Source organism: Alligator sinensis, unplaced genomic scaffold, assembly GCF_000455745.1.
Source record: "Alligator sinensis unplaced genomic scaffold, ASM45574v1 scaffold402_1, whole genome shotgun sequence".
NCBI classification, from domain to species: domain Eukaryota; kingdom Metazoa; phylum Chordata; order Crocodylia; family Alligatoridae; genus Alligator; species Alligator sinensis.
Window position 1 is genome coordinate 1188462 of NW_005842089.1, and position 16623 is coordinate 1205084.

General features: G+C 52.9%; 1 long non-coding RNA gene across 1 annotated transcript; it reads left to right on the top strand.

Moving 5' to 3' along the window:
• Positions 1 to 9614: 9614 nt before the first annotated feature.
• Positions 9615 to 15798, top strand: LOC112550368. The gene is made up of 3 exons (XR_003094171.1): positions 9615 to 9986; positions 10175 to 10377; positions 14761 to 15798. It is a non-coding gene; the product is annotated as an uncharacterized LOC112550368 (long non-coding RNA).
• The last annotated feature ends 825 nt before the right edge of the window (positions 15799 to 16623 follow it).

Below are 16623 nucleotides of genomic sequence, written 5' to 3' on the forward strand. Positions count from 1 at the left end.
CGGCCAGAGCCAGCCCCTTATCTCAGTCACGCTGGTGCGAATCTGGAGTGACTCCAGGGATGCGGATAGGAATTGCTCGGGCTGAACCAGTGTGGGACTGAGTTGAGGAGCGAGCCAGAGAACAAACAGCATCTCGCTGATAAAAGTTTCCTGAATTGCATAAATAATAATAATGTAATTAAATATGTTGCACTTTTTTGGGGGTGGGATGAGGTGGGACTAACTTGCTCCCGGTCTTGGGATCGGTCCCCTCTGGCCAGGCTGGAGGAGAGCCGTTCGGTGGGCGCGCGCGGTTGTTTCGATGAGAACAAAAACCAGAGCTTGCTTTTTTTTTGCCCGCTCTAATTGTTTATGCATTTGCAATGCCTTCTGGGAAGGCCCAGATAACCTGTTGTGTGTGGATCTTTGTACCTACCCTGGGGTATGATACCACTGGGATGCTCATGCTTTGTCTCATATGAGGTAACCATAGTAACACATCATCAGCTTCTCTGCTGCTTCTACTGTCAATTTGGTTTTTCCTTTTGTATTAAGGTGGAACCTCTTTCTTTCTTCTTCCTCCCTCTTTCTCTCCCCGTCTCTCCCCACCCCAACATACCCGACCAAAGGCAAGAAGTGCTATACAGAAACCTTTAACCCCTAGGTTTTGCTGCTTTTGTTTCTTTCCCCTTGACTCATTCTGCTGTAACGCAGGGTTAGTGGATTTAAGAGGCAAATCAGGCCCTTAAACTCTTCAAGGGAGACAATGCAATCTGTTTGCTTTTTCTCCATGAGCACTTCATTGCGTGCGGGGCAAAAGTACGGCTTGCCGTTGTCCTTAAATATTATTTTCCATTGGGAAAAAAGTCCGGGGCAGTGACTCTTGCCGTGTTTTTTTAACCTGGCCTCCTTTAGTAACACCACCGTGGCATATTAAGATGGAAAGAGTTTTAAACATCTAATTTAATTACCACCCTTTGAAGTTCTTTGTTCACCTCTCACATTGCTCTTCGCTGGGATAAGGGGAACGGATGAGTCAGTTCCACTTTGCTGCTTGTCAGCTTGGAGTCGATCTCACTGACAAGTTGTCAGGAAGCGGCAGGAGGCTGCCAAGTTTGGGTCGCAAGCCCTGAATAGGAGTGCGAGGCTGCTTGTTTAAGAACATCTGTCTCCTTTCCAGCGACTTGTAAAAGGAACGGAACCATTTCTCCCGGCCTCGAGCTGTGTCAAAAGGAAACCGGTGGGGCCAAGTTGGATGGGACGGCGCCTCTTGAAAGAGAAGAGCAGCGGAAAAGTTTCCCCGTGATGCTCACGGAGGAAGATTGCAATGTTGCCGTCTCCTCCTCTTTTGAGGATGCAGGAAAGACTGTAAATAGCCAAGCTGTTGAGGCTGGCAAGTGCATGTCTCTGCCCTGACGGGTGGCTGGGTTCCCCCTCACCTTTTGCTTTAAAGGTTGGTGTATTTGTATCGATGGTGCCTACTTAGCACTTGCAGGGTGACTGCGATCTGCAAAGCACTTTACAAACACTCACTGAGGAGGCCTCGCAGCGCAGCTGTGCGCTAGGCAAGGCAGGCCGCTGCCACCGTTTGGCGGCGACCAAAGTCAAGGAGCTTGGTGATTTGCAGAAGGCCCCGGGGGGAGACTGCACGCAGGAATTCCTGGCTCCCAGTCCTGCAGGCCAGCTGCTAGACCTCACTGTGGTGGGAAGAGACCGACGATGGTTTTGTAGGATAAGAGCAGAATGCGAGACCCGGATTATCTGAAGGGGTGTATTTGGTAGCCGTGTCGGTCTGAGTCAAAAAAGAATTGCGAAAATCTAGACCTCTTGGTTCAGAGAGGATACCTTTAATTAGGCCAACTGAGGCATTGCACACGACTTTTACCATCTTGAACTTTGTACCATCTTTAACCTTCCCTGAACCTCATGAAGGATGTGAGAGCCCAAAAGCTTGCAGAAAAAAATTTTGGGGTTTTTTTGCAGTTTCTTAGTTGGTCTAATAAAAGGTATCCTCTCTGAACCAAGAGGTCTAGACTTTTGCATTTCAGATTGTTTGAAGGGCACTTTGCCCCTAAGCTTGTCTAGCATCTCAGCTATACAGTTGGTCCAATAAAAGAGCTCACCAAAAAACCCACTTCCTTCCTGCATGTAAAGAGAAGTGTTTCTCCCTTGTAACGTGCCTGTCCCTAGAGCTCCTGGCTGACTCGGTCACAGCCGCCTCTCCTGAATTGCAGGGAGCAGTATTAGTACAGTTCATGGTTGTTGAGGTGGGTGGGTAGGAGTGTGGGGATCCTAAAGATGAGACTGGAAACCTTTTCAGTATTTGCCATAAGTTGACTTGTAGCTGAAGTTGCCTTGAGGTTCCTTTTGCCACTGGTTGCACTAGAAGGTGAACCGGGAAGCTAGAAATTAAACCCCCCTGTGTCCTGGGTACTGAGCCTTTCCTTCACCAGAGTGGCAGGGGAAGGGAAATAGCAGGGCTCAGTCGCTCAGAAAACCCAGACATTACTTAGAAGCCGGCAACATCTGGCTTCTCATTTCATTTCGACCTCCTGCCTTTTTAAAACGTCTCTTCCCCATCCAGCTCCTCACTCCACCACCGTGTGTTACTCCCTTCCTCCCGCCAGTCCAGGGCGAATTGAGCAATGGTTCAGAGATCAGCTAAGCCCGGTGGTGGGGAAAGGAGTGTTTTTTCCCAAACCATGCAGCCCGCCCCTTGTCCCGCTGGCCTGAGAAGGCTGGGATCCACCAACCCTTCTTGCAATGGAGATGTCCAGCGGTCTGGGACACATCTGGGTGTCCTGCTGATCTCTGAAGCAACCCCCTGGCATATCCCTTCCCCACTTAACTGTTGGTACTTGGAGCCTAATTGCATTCAAGAACATAACTGCTTTCAAGCAGGAGCCCCCGCAGATACACCCATCACCCCTTCATCTCTCTCTCTCTCTCTCTTTCCTGTATATACCCTCCTGCTTTGTTGGTTCACTGTGTCCACCAGCACAGAAGCTTGTGATTGTAGCTGAGAAAACTGATGTTTATTTCTCTTAAAGGGATAATTGGGTGACCTTTGACCTCTGTAGAAGTCTTCCTCTTTTGCCCAGTTTACGAGTTACCTGTAAACACAAAGACGATCCTTGGTTTTTTTTTTGGAAGTTTTATTTTAACGCTATGGAGATTTAATAAAGAAAAACGATTCTAATACGAAACCAAGCAGGCTTGTGCTGTGGCGTTCTGTTGGTGAGAGGGAGAGCCAAGGGGGCTGAGTGGATTTTAATCTGGACAATTAATGCAATAATGCTGATTTCATTCAATCCGGGCAACACTGCATGCAAGCGGCCTGCTGATTCCACCATGTGTTCTCCCAAGGATTAAAAATCAAGCTCCCCCACATCCCCTAATGCTTCTTTTTTGCTTTTTAGCTAAAGAGCTCAACAAAAAAAAATCTAATTTTCACCATTTTTACAGATGAGGAGACTAAAATGGACAGGATTAGGAGCAGTGGCCTCGGTAGAGGAAATGTAGGTTGGAGAACAGGAGGAACTTTCTCACCATGAGGATAGTCAAGCATTGGAGCAGGCTGCCTAGAGAAGTGGGGGACTCTCCATCCCTGGACATTTTCAAAAGCAGATTAGACAGACAGTTGTCTGGGATGATTTAGGCATGGATGATCCTGCATGGAGGTGGGGGCTGGGCAAGGTGAGCTTGTGAGGTCCCTTCCAGCCTGACTTTCCAAGATGTTTCCCCGAGATCCCTAGGGAACTCGGTGCAGAATCCTGAATAAAATGCAGGTCTCAGTTCAGTGAACAGAGGCCATCAGAAACCCAGACAATATCCCAGGTCCATTCAAACTCCTGCCCACATACCTGCAAACATACCTATGCAAATGCCACACTGAGGGATCATTGGAGAAAAAGGAACTCGACCGAAGCCCTGTTTGCAGGGTGAGCCACCTACCGGGAATCACTTGTGAGCAGGGACTCGCGGCTGTAAAATGAGGTTCGGTGCGCAGGGCCAACACTCATCCCATTCCTGATTGACCTGGACCAGCAAAGCAAAGAGCCATAAAATAACATGAAGCTCAATGCACCCTGTCACCCCAAGCCTGCCTGTTCCACAGGTTGCTTGCTCCTGACTTCTCAGCCCACACCCTAGGTCTTCTCTCCCCAGGTAGCCGACTAGGCGCAGGGACGGGCAATTATTTGAGGCGGAGGGCCGCTTACTGAGTTTTGGGAAGCCATCGAGGGCTGCATGACAGGCAGCCAGAGGCAGATAAATATTAATTTTATAAATTATTTAGGGGTCCCGCGGACTGGATAGAATGGCTGGCGGGCTGCATCCGGCCCGCGGGCCGCATTTTGCCCATCCCTGACTAGGGGAATGAGACACCTGCCTACAGGATTCAGCAGACACCACTAAGAATTAATGCCTGCTATCAAGGCATTGGGTGTTTGAGGCAAACCTACTCATTTCTCTCTACTACAGGACATCTGCCGAGACTCAAAGGGAGACTCGTTCTCCCTGCAGAGCACCTAGGAGGCCTCCTTGGCTCAGTACAAGAGCTCTCCCCTGTTTCATAGAGAGGGCCTTATGCCTTTCCAGGGACTCTGCATGCGATATTGCCATCTGCGTCCACCCAACGAGCGTACCGATGGGTCAGCCGAATTTCCAACCAACCATAGATGAATGGGGTTCTCATCCTCTCCCCTGACAAATAGTTTCATAGTTTCATAGTTGGACCTAAGGGGCTGATCCCCCGAGTCCCGTAGACCTGTATAAATCCAGACTCCTCTGGATTGATCCTGGAGTCCATGAAGTAAAACACATGCGAGAGGAGGATTCCCCACATCACCGGGACATTGTAGGAGCAGAGGAGCTTGAACACCGGGAGCAGAGTCCCCTGTCCGTGGTCCTGAGCCTGGAAGGGTTTCATGTCACAAGTGGGACAAACCAAGAGATCAGACAGGTTGTAATGACAGGCCCCGAAACCGCGGGGCCTGTTTCTCAGTGGAGGATGAGATGGCACTATACCAACATACATTGCTACCGTGCATGGGGCAGCAGCACAGTGTTTATGCCCCTGCTTCCCTACCAGCCTGCCCTCTGCGACGCCAGGTACTCAGGCCTGGTTGGATATCTCCTGTCCTCAGCAGCAGGTGTAAGGAGTCTCCAACCACCTGTTTTCTGTGCAGATGGACTGATTAGAAATCAGCCCCATGCTTTCTTCATAGGGCAGGGGGATCTGATGGGACACTGAAGCCCGAGCTGAGTCTTACTGCCTCTCTGGGAGAGGGCTGGGGAGAGCGTCTGGCAAGGATACGGGCGCAGCGGTATCGCAGAGCTGGAATTCGCCCGCCTTGCTGGAGGGCACCAAGGGTGTCAGAGCCCAGTGCAATGCAGGCAGGTCGGGTCTGAGTAAAGGGGAAGAGGATAAAATCCTGGAAAATGTTGCTGTGATCGGCCCTGGGAAGGTGGTGGTTGATTTAGCGGAGGCTCCCAAAGAGTTGGGCACACCCTGGGGACAACACACAAGACTCCCAGAAGGGTGGGTGGGGAGCCTCAACCCGCAACCCCTCCTGGCCAAGGATCAGATGTGCTCCACGTGCCGTCTGAAGCGAGCTCTTCTCCTCCCTCCCTGCTGGAGGATACCGATGAGTTTTCAGAGAGATTGGCTTTACATGCCCAGCAAGATCCATGGGCAGAGTCTCCCCCAGCCCAGGTGGGGCAGGCTCTGCATGGCCAGCCAACACGTCCCTCACCTCGGAGTCCCCTGAGGTGTGACTGGGTCCAACCAAATGGGGCTAGGGAGGGCAGTCCCCTGTAGCCATGTGTGAGATAGAGATGGGAAAGACAACAACTCAGCCACCCCACTTCCAAGGCTCTCAGACCAGTGCACACATCAACGAGTTCATGCCAGATGGGTAAACCAAGGCATGGAGAAGATAAGTGACTTGCCTGAGGTTATGGGAGTCTGTTGGTGTCAGAGATGGTTTTATAACCCCAGGTGCCTTACTGCAAATCTAACTCCTAGACTGAACCCCCCCTCCTCCGATCCACCATCAAATGCCTGGAGAAGCAGAGGGCATTTTGGAAAGGGGCAACACAAGCAGAACTAAGCAGCTGCAGTAAAATCTGCGTATCCTGGTGTCCACAGTAAAGGCAGGTAGAATACCAGGCAGGTCCTACATGGTGCCAACATTTGCACAAACTTCTCTAGACATGTGTAGATGCTAAAAAACCCAGCCCTGCAGTGACCGTTTGGTTGCCCAAGGCAGCTAGAAACACCAGGCTGGCTCTGTCCCTGGCTGACGAGTCTTCCCCTAGCCAGGGGGAGGCAGCAGCCCGTGGAGGTCAGGGATCACAGATCCTTGGGATTCACCCCTTCCTCCATGCCCCCAGGTTGATCCCACAGGTTGATTCTTCCGTGTGGCATGTCTGGTAATTAGCCTTACGCTGTTATTTGCAGCCCAGGCTAATCCCTGTGGGCTAGCTTATCTAACACTGTATAGTTTGTGGCTATTTTTCTCCAGTGACGTTCAGGAGAAGCTCAGTCCCCACAACATGGCCTGTCCATGATGTGCATGTCTGCTCCCCATCAGTCTCCTGGCACCGCTGCTTGACCACAACAATCGCGTCCCTAGCAGCACGAGACAGCCCCAGCGCTGTGCTCACTGCAGCTCCCCAGCCCTTCAGCACACCACCTGGTGACTCCAGCTCCTCAGACCTGTCTCGGGGACAGGCCGGATGCAGCAAATTTTTCAGGATAAAGACTCACTCGACAGCACCGGCTATTCAAAAGCTCTGGGTTGAATGTGCAAAACCAAATGAGAATTGGCCTCACTGTGAACAAGGGAGAAGGAGCCGGTAATGATGTGCTTGTGACCTGCTCTGACGAGGTCACTTTCCTGCCCACAGCAAGGACTGTAGAAGTGGTCTGGGATCAGCTGCTGGCGCTGGGCCAGCACGAGGGAGACTGGGACCATTTGCAAAATCAGAAGGACCCTCCCATGTGCTCTCACCACCCCAGGCCCTCCAAAGCCAGGAGTGCTGAGGGCTGGTGCTCCCTTACCATGCTCCCCCCATTTTGTTGTGTGGGTCTCCCCACTACACTGCCCCACAGCACAGGGGCCATGGTCCTGCCCAGTTGCAGGCTCCCTGGGCCCTGTCAACTGCTCTGTGCCACCCTCAGCGGTAAGGGCAAGCAGTGGAAGCTGGAAGAGGGAGCCCAGAGACCCTGGCAGCAGGGAGCAATGGGGGGCAGGAGCCCAGAGGCCACAAGTGAAACCTTTAGGGGCCATATGTGGCCCATGGGATGCCTTAGGCTAAGACATCAGGTCCCAGCAGACAGAAATTTGCTACTATCTGTCCTCTGCCAATATTTTGGAGTGGTTGATAACCCAAAATGCACTGGGCAGGAGATGGGCCCGACCTGGGCAGTCAAGGCTAAGAGAATCTGGGTATAGAGTTATCAACCACTGGAAAATATTGGCAGAGGACAGATAGTAGCAAACTTCTGTCTACCTGCAAGTTCAAATGAACACTAAACCTTCTGCACAGCCAGTGCTGGGACGAAGGGCTGGGCTGGCGCTCCAAACCAGCAAGACTTCCTCTGGAGAAGGACTCCAGAAGGCCGTGCTGTACCGAGACTGTGAGGGGGCGAAGGCGAGAACAAGCTAAATGGTATTAGCAGGAGACAGTAGGAGCATTTCAAGCTGATAACATGGCTCAGATGGTAGGGGGAAGTCCACGACTCCTGGTAATTAGGACAGAGATGAAACCAGCCCCTTCCAAGACAACGAGGGAAACAACTTGTGTCTGTGTTAATGCTGGCGATGCACGAATCCAGCCTTGGAGCCCAGAGCACTTCCTAGCTGGCTGATAGCAATACTCCCCACCAAGTCCAGACAAGCAGTGAAAGAGGAGACTTTATCCCACTGAAATCCCAGAGGGAAATTCTAGGAAGGTGGGAAGTAACACAAGGCTGGTCATGCTGAGGCCTGTGGCCAGGCATGGCTGGCCAGGGGAGCGGTGGCAATGCTGGAGAAGGGGATGCTACAGCAGACCCTGCATCCCTGCCTGTGGGCTCCCCCATGCTCGGGGACACACACAGCTCTATGCACCGTACCCAGAAGAGCATCGTACTCTGAGTCCCAGAGAACTGGATTTACGAGGAACTGGGGATTACAGCGCTACAGTCTGACCGGCCAAAAATTGTTAAAAATCAAAATATCAGGACCTCAAATCCAGCTTAAGAGTCAAACCAATCAGCCAAACCATCTGCCTTGGGACTGAAGATAAAGCTACTTTTATTGTTTCCATAAGCTGCTAAGCAGCTTTCCAGCAAGAAGAAACCCTTCGGCTGGGACATTTGATGCTATAGGATGACACCCTTTCCAGGCTGACTGAACCAGGGGAGAGCCTGGAGACCCGGAGACCTCCTAAGGAAAAGGGGGCAGGGGACAGTACAATGAAGGGATGGACACTGTAGAGTATGCCGGGGGGCGGGGTGGGGGGCGCAGCAGCCATGGGGTAGAAAATATCCCAGTACAACTGGCTGATGAGACCAGGGTACATCCATGATATGTCCAGGTGAGAGTGCACGTGCTCTCTTGCTGGATGGCTCTCAGGCTCCTGGGTATATGTGGTGTCCTCTCTCTGGATGCATCTGAAATCCTGCCTGCTCACCCACTGAAACCTCCCAGCTGTTCCCCGTTGGCCAACTTGATTTGCAAACAGGACTGGTCTAGATAGTTTCTTCAAGCAAATGGGTCCGAGAGGCTACAGTCCTCCACATGCAAGGTCTGAAGGAGCCCCCAGCAACCAGCAGGAACCAGCTGAGACCAGAGGGAAGAGTCTTAACAGTGTCCACTAGCACTTCCATTAGGAAGGATGGTGTTGGTTCCTCGGGCAGTATGCCGTGCTGCCCGCAGATACCTGGCCTGAGCCCATCTTGGTAGGAAAGCATGGCTCCTGCAATGGCTCTGGCCAACAGGACCTTTCAGCTGAAAGAGCTTGGTGCAGGGGGATGGAGAGCCAGGGACTGAGAGGGAAGGCTCCCAGCTTCTCTGACTCACCACGTCACTGGGCACGGTCTTCACCTTCCCATTCCCTCAATCCTCTCATCTGCAAACCGGGAACAAAAATAACGATGCGCCTCTGGCAAAACACGGGGGGAGCCTCCAAACTTCATTCAAGGGAATGTGGCAGTGCCCCAGGGACAGGGACGGGCAAGGGACAGGACGCTAGAGCAGGAACAAAGGGGTGGGGAGAGAGCGTGAGGGCTTATCTGATTGCATAGCCCGTGGCGGCGCTCCAGCCGCTGTGGATAACTGATCCCGCAAAGGCTGACATCTCCTACGCAGGAAGCCCATGGACAGGGAGGGAATCACAGCACAACCTCCCCTCTGAGATAATCCACATGACTTTGGAGGGGCTGAATGCCTGCAAGCTCCCAGGCAGCAGCTGGTAACTGGAGATGCCCTTGCCCGTGTCCAGGTGACCTTCTCCCACAGATATTATTAGCCTACTGACAGCAGCAGGGCTGGCACTCCAGCTTCCCAGGGGAGCGTCTCTCTCTTCTGATGCTGAGCCATGGAGGGCCCCCCAAGGGAGCACACTGTCTGAAAAAAATCTGCCCCGAGCCTCCCATTTTGTAGGGGAGGCCGGCTCCTCCCGCCGAAGGTGACAAGGAGACAGCAGCCGATAGCCATAACCCCGCAAATGATCCCTGCCTACGTGCCTTGCCGTGAATCCCCTGAACAAAGCCCTCGTGCCAAGAGTCAGGCAGGGGAACTACAGTTCGCTCAGTGCTTTGGCCCACATCCTGATGCCACAACATTTCACAGGAGTTTTGCTCTTGGGACTCCTCCCTTGAGCGTATGTAAGACGCTGGCTGGTTTCCTGAGCTCCTAGAACAGCTTCACCGGGACAGATTCTCTCCTGAGGGACTAGGAAGCCCCCCAGCTCTCTCATTAGCATCCTGTCATATAGAAAAGCACATGAAAAACAAGGTATCAGCAACAGGCATGCTCCTCTAAGCCTCAAAGGACCCCCATCCCCATCCCAATCTGCTCCAGCTTTCTTGAAAGCCTTCTCTAGAAGGTTTGATCTCAGTGAGGAGCTCGTCTCCCTGCTTCCGAAGCAGAGATCTCATCATGTTTCCTTGCTGCTGCTAATGGGATTCGCTCCTCCTACACAGCGCTGACACGCATGGGGGAGAGGACGCTGGTTTGAAGAGCTCGAGGAAGCCCTGCAGAGCACAGAGCAGTCCTGTGAGCACCAACTCTGGGCACCTTCTCTACTCGCTGCCCTGCACATAGTCCAGGATTTGTCTACACCACAGCCCTCAGCCCTAAACCTGGGCACCAGAAGCTGTCTCGCTGGGGCAGCCCGGAGCTCCAGGTGAGTTGACGTACTCTGATGAGCTGGGTAACTCAGGGAGGAGCAGCAAAATTAGTTTGCACGGGGCTTTGTGCTGCCCGGGCTAGACAGCAGCCAGTACCTGAGCCAGCTGGTTTAGAGCCAGCTCAGGTGTGTCTGCGGCACAGGAGGAAAGCCATGTTCATGTCCAGGTGGCTGCCTTGTGCTTCACCCTCACTGCAATGCCTGAGGCTCCCGGGCCCGGTTCAGGGGAGGATCGAAGGGACCCTGAACAGGTGTATCTGTTGCCTCCCAGCTACCTCCTGATGGGATGTCATAGATCTCATAGATTTTTAGGGGCGGAAAGGACCTCAGTAGATCATCGGGTCCGACCCCCTGCCCTCGGCAGGAAAGAGGGCTCGGGTTAGATGACCCCAGCCAGGTGCTTGTCCAGTCTTAAAGACCCCCAAGGTAGGGGGGAGCGCCACCTCCCTTGGAAGCCCATTCCAGAGACATTAGGGGCTAGAAGGGACCTCACAAGATCAAGTCCAGCCCCTTGCCATAGGCAGGAAGTCTGCTGGGGTCCAGTGATCCCAGCCAGATAAATCCAGACACCTTTTGAATGAGTCCAGAGTAAGTATTTGCTCCTCCTCTGCGGGGAGTCTGTTCCAGACCCTGGACACTCAGACTGTAAAGAAGTTTTTCCTTATGTCCCATCTAAATCGGCCTTCCAGGAGTTTGTGGCCATTAGACCTTGTTATCCCTTGGGGAGCCGTGGTGAACAACTCTTTCTCCGAGGTCCTGATGCACCCCCTTATGTACTTGTAGGGTGCCCCCAAGCCCCCCCTGAGCCTTCTCTTCCCCAGGCTGAAGAGTCCCAAGTCCCTTAGCCTCTCCTTGCAAGGCTTGTCCTCTTGGCATCTTGGCCTTTGATCATGGGAAATGCACATCTTTAAGGAGGACTCTAAGGAAGAAGCAGCTAGCTTTTCAAGGCAGTCCTTGAGAGGCCCAAGGAAGGAAAATGGCAGGAAAAGCCGCTAACAGGTGTCAGGAGGCACGAGTTAAGTTCTGCACGGGTCCTGTCGGGGTGTCCATTACATCCATCAAGACTCCCCAGGCTCTTAAGCCATCAGAGAGGATATGCCCGGGAGTGTAATTACACCTGGGTATGTATGTACTTCCAAGCTAGTGTCGCTTACATAAGAAGGCTAAATTCAACCATCTTAGATTCCTAATTCACCTTGGAGTGTGGTCTGGCCCAGACACAGAGAGCAATGCTGTGCCAGAATTGATACCTGACCCCAGCCCTACCACCGGACTGAGACATGGGAATGTCTCTCGGGTCAGCCCGCCCCTCCCCACCAGCCTGGGGAGCTTCCCTGAGACAGACGGTCCAGGCTTCACCTAAGTGTCTGGAGCCGTGGGGGTCTGCTCCACTTCCTGTGGGACAGTAATGCACTGAAAACCCACTGGTGCCTCTATTTCTGTAACCGCTGCCATTGGACCCTTCTGTCTGAGTCACAAAGGAGGAGGAGGAGGAGGAAGAGGAGGACCCATCCACCTTTTGTAGCAACAGATTTGCAGGGACTCTGGAACAGAATTGCACTTAGGCACCTAAGTCCACTTACATGCCTAACAGGTGGAGTAGGATCTGGCCTGTGGTGCTTTTCATAAAGAACCTCAGTTCTCATTAACGAAGTGAGTTTCTAGCCCTTGTGTTTGCCAGGGAAAGATCAGCAAGGAGACCCCATGAGGTCTGAAAGTGGAGAAGCCAGAGGGGACATTGAAAAGTCCCTAAAATATATCATATTTGCTCAGAATTTTCTCATTTTTTTTAACTGATCACATTCATCGGGAAAGCCTGACTCCTGAGGTTTAAACTACTGAGGTTGGCAACGTTTGCATCCCTCAGTGAAGCTGGGCACAGCGTTACCCTGATTGTGACTTCTGCGTGTGCCCAGGCATAGCCCATGGTGCTAGGGGCTATACAAGTACAAAACAAAGACCCTCTCCCCCCAGGAGCTTATGGTTCAAGTGAAGGAGTTTTCCTGATCTCCCGTTCCTCAGCATCATCCTATTCTCCCTAGCTGCGCTCCGCCATGCTCTGTGCCCCCGCCCTTTGCACAAATAGACCTGCAAGCTGCCCCCCCGGGGGAGCCAGGCAGCTGGAGGGAGGTGTCGGGCTCCTTGGGTAAGCGCCGCTTTGTTTTTCTGTCCCACATTAAAGAAAACTTGTGGCCAGTCTCCCCGTCCTCTGCCACTTCTCAGGCCTTTTGGAGTGGGTTTGCAGCCCAGAGACAGATGCAATGAATTGGTTTCTTACTCCACAGCCACCCCCAGAGCCGCTCTCTGCTGCCCTTACTCCCACCAGAGCTCGCCCAGCTTCCACAGCCCAACAGCTCGCAGCCACCTGCCACCTCGTGAGCTAGGCAGGAATGGCAGAGGGGGCTTAATTATTAAGGTTTCTAATTAGACACAGCATAACAGAGCAGGAGAGGAGAGCGTCTGCTCCTCTCACCCTCCTCAGCTTTGGACACCCTCACCATCTGAGCAGGAACATTGATCATTCACCCCTTCCCTTCTGTACACGTGGAAACACCCCCTGTCCTGTCCGTGGGAGTCCAGAAATGGGTGTTTAATGCATTCATGAACCATATCCTGCCAAGATTCACACCCTGGGTAACCCTAACAAATGCAGAGAGCCTATGCAGGATGGGACCCCAGGGGCATGATGAGTGGTCTGCAAAGCAAGCCGACTGAAAGGGGAAGGCTGTGTTTAGGTCCAGGGTCATTTCTACTCAAGAGGGCCTCTCCCGGTGGCTGAGCCCTGCAGGGGTGAACATTGCCTTTCCGAACCAAAGGGCCAGCATTGGTGCGTAGCCAGTGATAAGGCACAAACGCGCTCCTAGGCTCCCCTAGACCTAAAAATCCAAGAGGGAAAGAAAATGCCTCCTGCATTCCCAGCCAAGAGGTGAAGGCGTGGGATCTGCGATTGACTCCTGATGTGACGCCATTGATTTCGATGAGAACAGGCTCAGGCCCCATGTTAGCAGACAAGGGAAAAGCACCTGATTCCCAAGCCCTCTCTGCTTCTGCTGCAAAATGAATGCACTGGCTGCTCCGGACTGCGGAGAGCACGCGCCGGCCTGCTGCCGCGGCTGCCTTTGCAATCGATTCTGCTGGTGTCATCTGTAGCGTGACGTGACGAGCCTGATAAACACCCTGGGAGGAAAAGGAGGGTGAGCGGGTTGCATTCGGCCTTTTCCTATACGTACCCTGCCGGGTCTCCGTGGGGAAGGAGAGATGGCACATGGTTGCATTTAACTCACAAGGACGGTCTTTACTCAGCTGGTCAGACACACAGAGAGGACCAGGCCTGTGGGCTGTGGTTCCAGATGGATGGGCATAGCCTGCATACACAGCTGGTCCCTACAGAGTCTCCCTACAGTCCCCAAGCAGGAGGGAGAGGGCATGGCCAGCATGCTGTCATGATCTGGCTAATCTCCGCTCCCAGCAGGCTGGAGGACGAGGAAGAAAGGAAGGGGGAGAGTGGGGAGGTCAGGAGAAGCCCTGCTTATTTCCATAGACACAAGGGGCAAGGACAGAGCAGCAAACAGGACGTCTACAGAAGCTGGAGCCCCTTCAGGCCCGTGCTGCCTGGTTCGGGCACTGCCACCCTGCAGTGGTGGAAGAATTTGTTCCCCCTCCAGCACAGCAGGGCAGCAGGGACATTTTCTCTTCCTGTTGGTAATACAAGCATCATCCTTCCCACACGCTACCGGGCCCGTTCAGAGGAGGTCTGGTGCAGTGGGGAGCGTCCCTTCTCCCTCTGACATACGCCAGAAAAACTGACCAAGTGTTTGCTCCTCTGGGACATCTCTGCAGGATCCTCTTCAGCCCTTGCACCTGCCAGCATGGTCCAGGCATGTCCTCTGAACTGCCTCCTCCTGCCCTCCCCAGCAGAGACGCCAGGTCCTGGGGTTTCTCCCGTCGGCCGCCTGCCACTCCTGTAAGCTCTCGGCTCTTTTATTAACTCCGAACTCCTCTTTCTCGAAGACCCTGCTGGGAAATAAAAATCTTTGATGAAACAGATTGGCTCCAGCTGACAGCGGGACGCAGCGGCTGGGATAAACTCTCATGCTGAGGACCAAATCCATCTCTGGGGGAATGTGATGGAGGCCTGTAGGCTAGTACCGGGGTGGAATCTGGTTTGGAGGGAATGGGATAGCTCTGCAGTCTCCACCACTGTGATACACACGGGCATTGGCGGGACACGGGGATGTCCCTGAGCAGCTTTGCCCCGTTACGGGAGAGGGAATGAAACCGTTGGTGTTGCAGTTTCATTCTGACGCGGGAGGTAAATGAATGCTTGAAACAGCAAGGTTTCCCACCGGATAAACAGTCTGCTTTCCTATCCACTTGCAGGTGGCTGTCGTGATGTCTACCCCTTTCCGCCTCTGGGACACTGGCCTGGTACACCATGTGAGCACAGCACCTACGGCCAGCGGGAGGATTTTGGAGAGGCTTGTCTTGCAAGAAGCACCTTTATTAAAGAGAGGGCAACCAAGTCCTGCTCTTAGTAGCAGTCCTCCTTCAGAAATGATGACAACCCCAGGTCCTTGTTAGCCTGGAGGGTTCAGATTAGCTTCACGCTCCCCCTGGCCTGGCAGTAGCTGCTCCAGCTTCCAACAGTGCAGCTCCGGACTAAAGTCAGGCAAGAAGTACACCAAAACCAAGGCTGCAGGTTGCACTTGGGCTGCCCCAGTCCAGAGGCAAGTGAACCTAATACAGAGAGAACCAGTGAGTCCCCCAGGTGGGGACCAGGCCTTGAGCCTTGGGGTCACTGGCAAGGCACTGAGGTCACGTTCCCTCGAGCAGTGCCAGGTTACAAGCAGTGGGGAGTGCCACTCCTGATACCCCGTTGCCTGGGCTGTGCCTGCCAAAAGAAAGGCAAGGCCATGATGTTTCGGTCCAGCCTGGTTTCCAGTGACCTCCTGCAGCACAAGCCCGAGGCTGCCCTGTTGCTAATTCTGCTTTGGTCTCAGTGCCCCGCGGCAGGACGCCCGGTGCCAAAGATACCTTGGCCGTGGTTGCCCACTGACACCTGACCTCCACCTCCAGCTACAACCCCAGACAAAAATAAACCGGGAAAGGCAAGGACAACGACAGGCCATGCCGAGCCCATTGTCCCAGAGACAATGCTAGCTCTGAATGAGGGGCTGGTGAGGAATCCAGATAACCCCTCCATGTACTGCCGGGCCCCTCCAGCCTTCTCCAGCAGTGAAATCCTGGCTCTCCAAGGCAGAGAGAGAGGAGTCCACAGCTCTCCCCATACTCGCTGGCCAGGTTGGACAATGTTTTCCCACTCAATCTTTTTTTCTTTCTCAGCACAAAATTGGGATTTGACGGCGTGAAAAGATGTGTGTCCCTTGACATTTTTCAGGTTTCTTTAGAAAAGTAAAAATTGCCTGAAAAAAATACGGTCCATGTTCAATGATCTTTTTTTTCTGCCGTGTTTTGCACAAAAATTTGGGGATTTCATTCCTGAAAGCTGAAACAATTAAAGTTCTTGGGTTTTTAAAGAAAAGCATTGAACTTTTCAACTGAAAATGTCTAACGTTTTTTAAAGGTCCCGCAGGAGGAAAGAAAAGCTCTGTTTCCATGCAAGGTAATGCTGCAAACAGCAGCCAGGTTTCCACAATTGCTACCAGGCTGATGGGGCATTAGGAATACATGGGATGGATGGTGGACGGGGTAGAGGGGAGGCCAGAGTGTGGTAGAGATGATGATGTACTCATGGGGAAAGAAGAGTATATAAATTAGGCATTTCCAATGGATCTGCATCCTCTTATACCAACTAAGGACCTGGGTTAGTGGGCAGGTAGCAGGTTTCCCAGTGAAGAAAATTAGGAACCACTTCCTCCAAGCTGGAAGGGCAGGAGTGACTCTGCCGTCTCTGTTCATGACAACAGCTTGTTCCTGGGAAGAAGGTGAATTCTCTGAGCTCCTCCGGTAAAGTGAACTTCTTCCCTCAATCAATGTCCCCATCCCAAAATGAGAGCTGAGACACGCAGCAAAAGCCCTGGAGGCAGGTCACCATCTCAGTGTTGTAATTAAGGAGGGAGAGGGGAGATCCGTGCATGGCACAGGTGCGGTTATCCCACCAGGCCAGGAAAGCAGCACAGAGATGTGATGCCCTCCTTCCCTGCACCTGCCCCACCACCTGCCCCAATGCACCTCACTCCCAACAGCAGCTCAGTGAGTCCCGGGTCGCCCTGACCAACTATC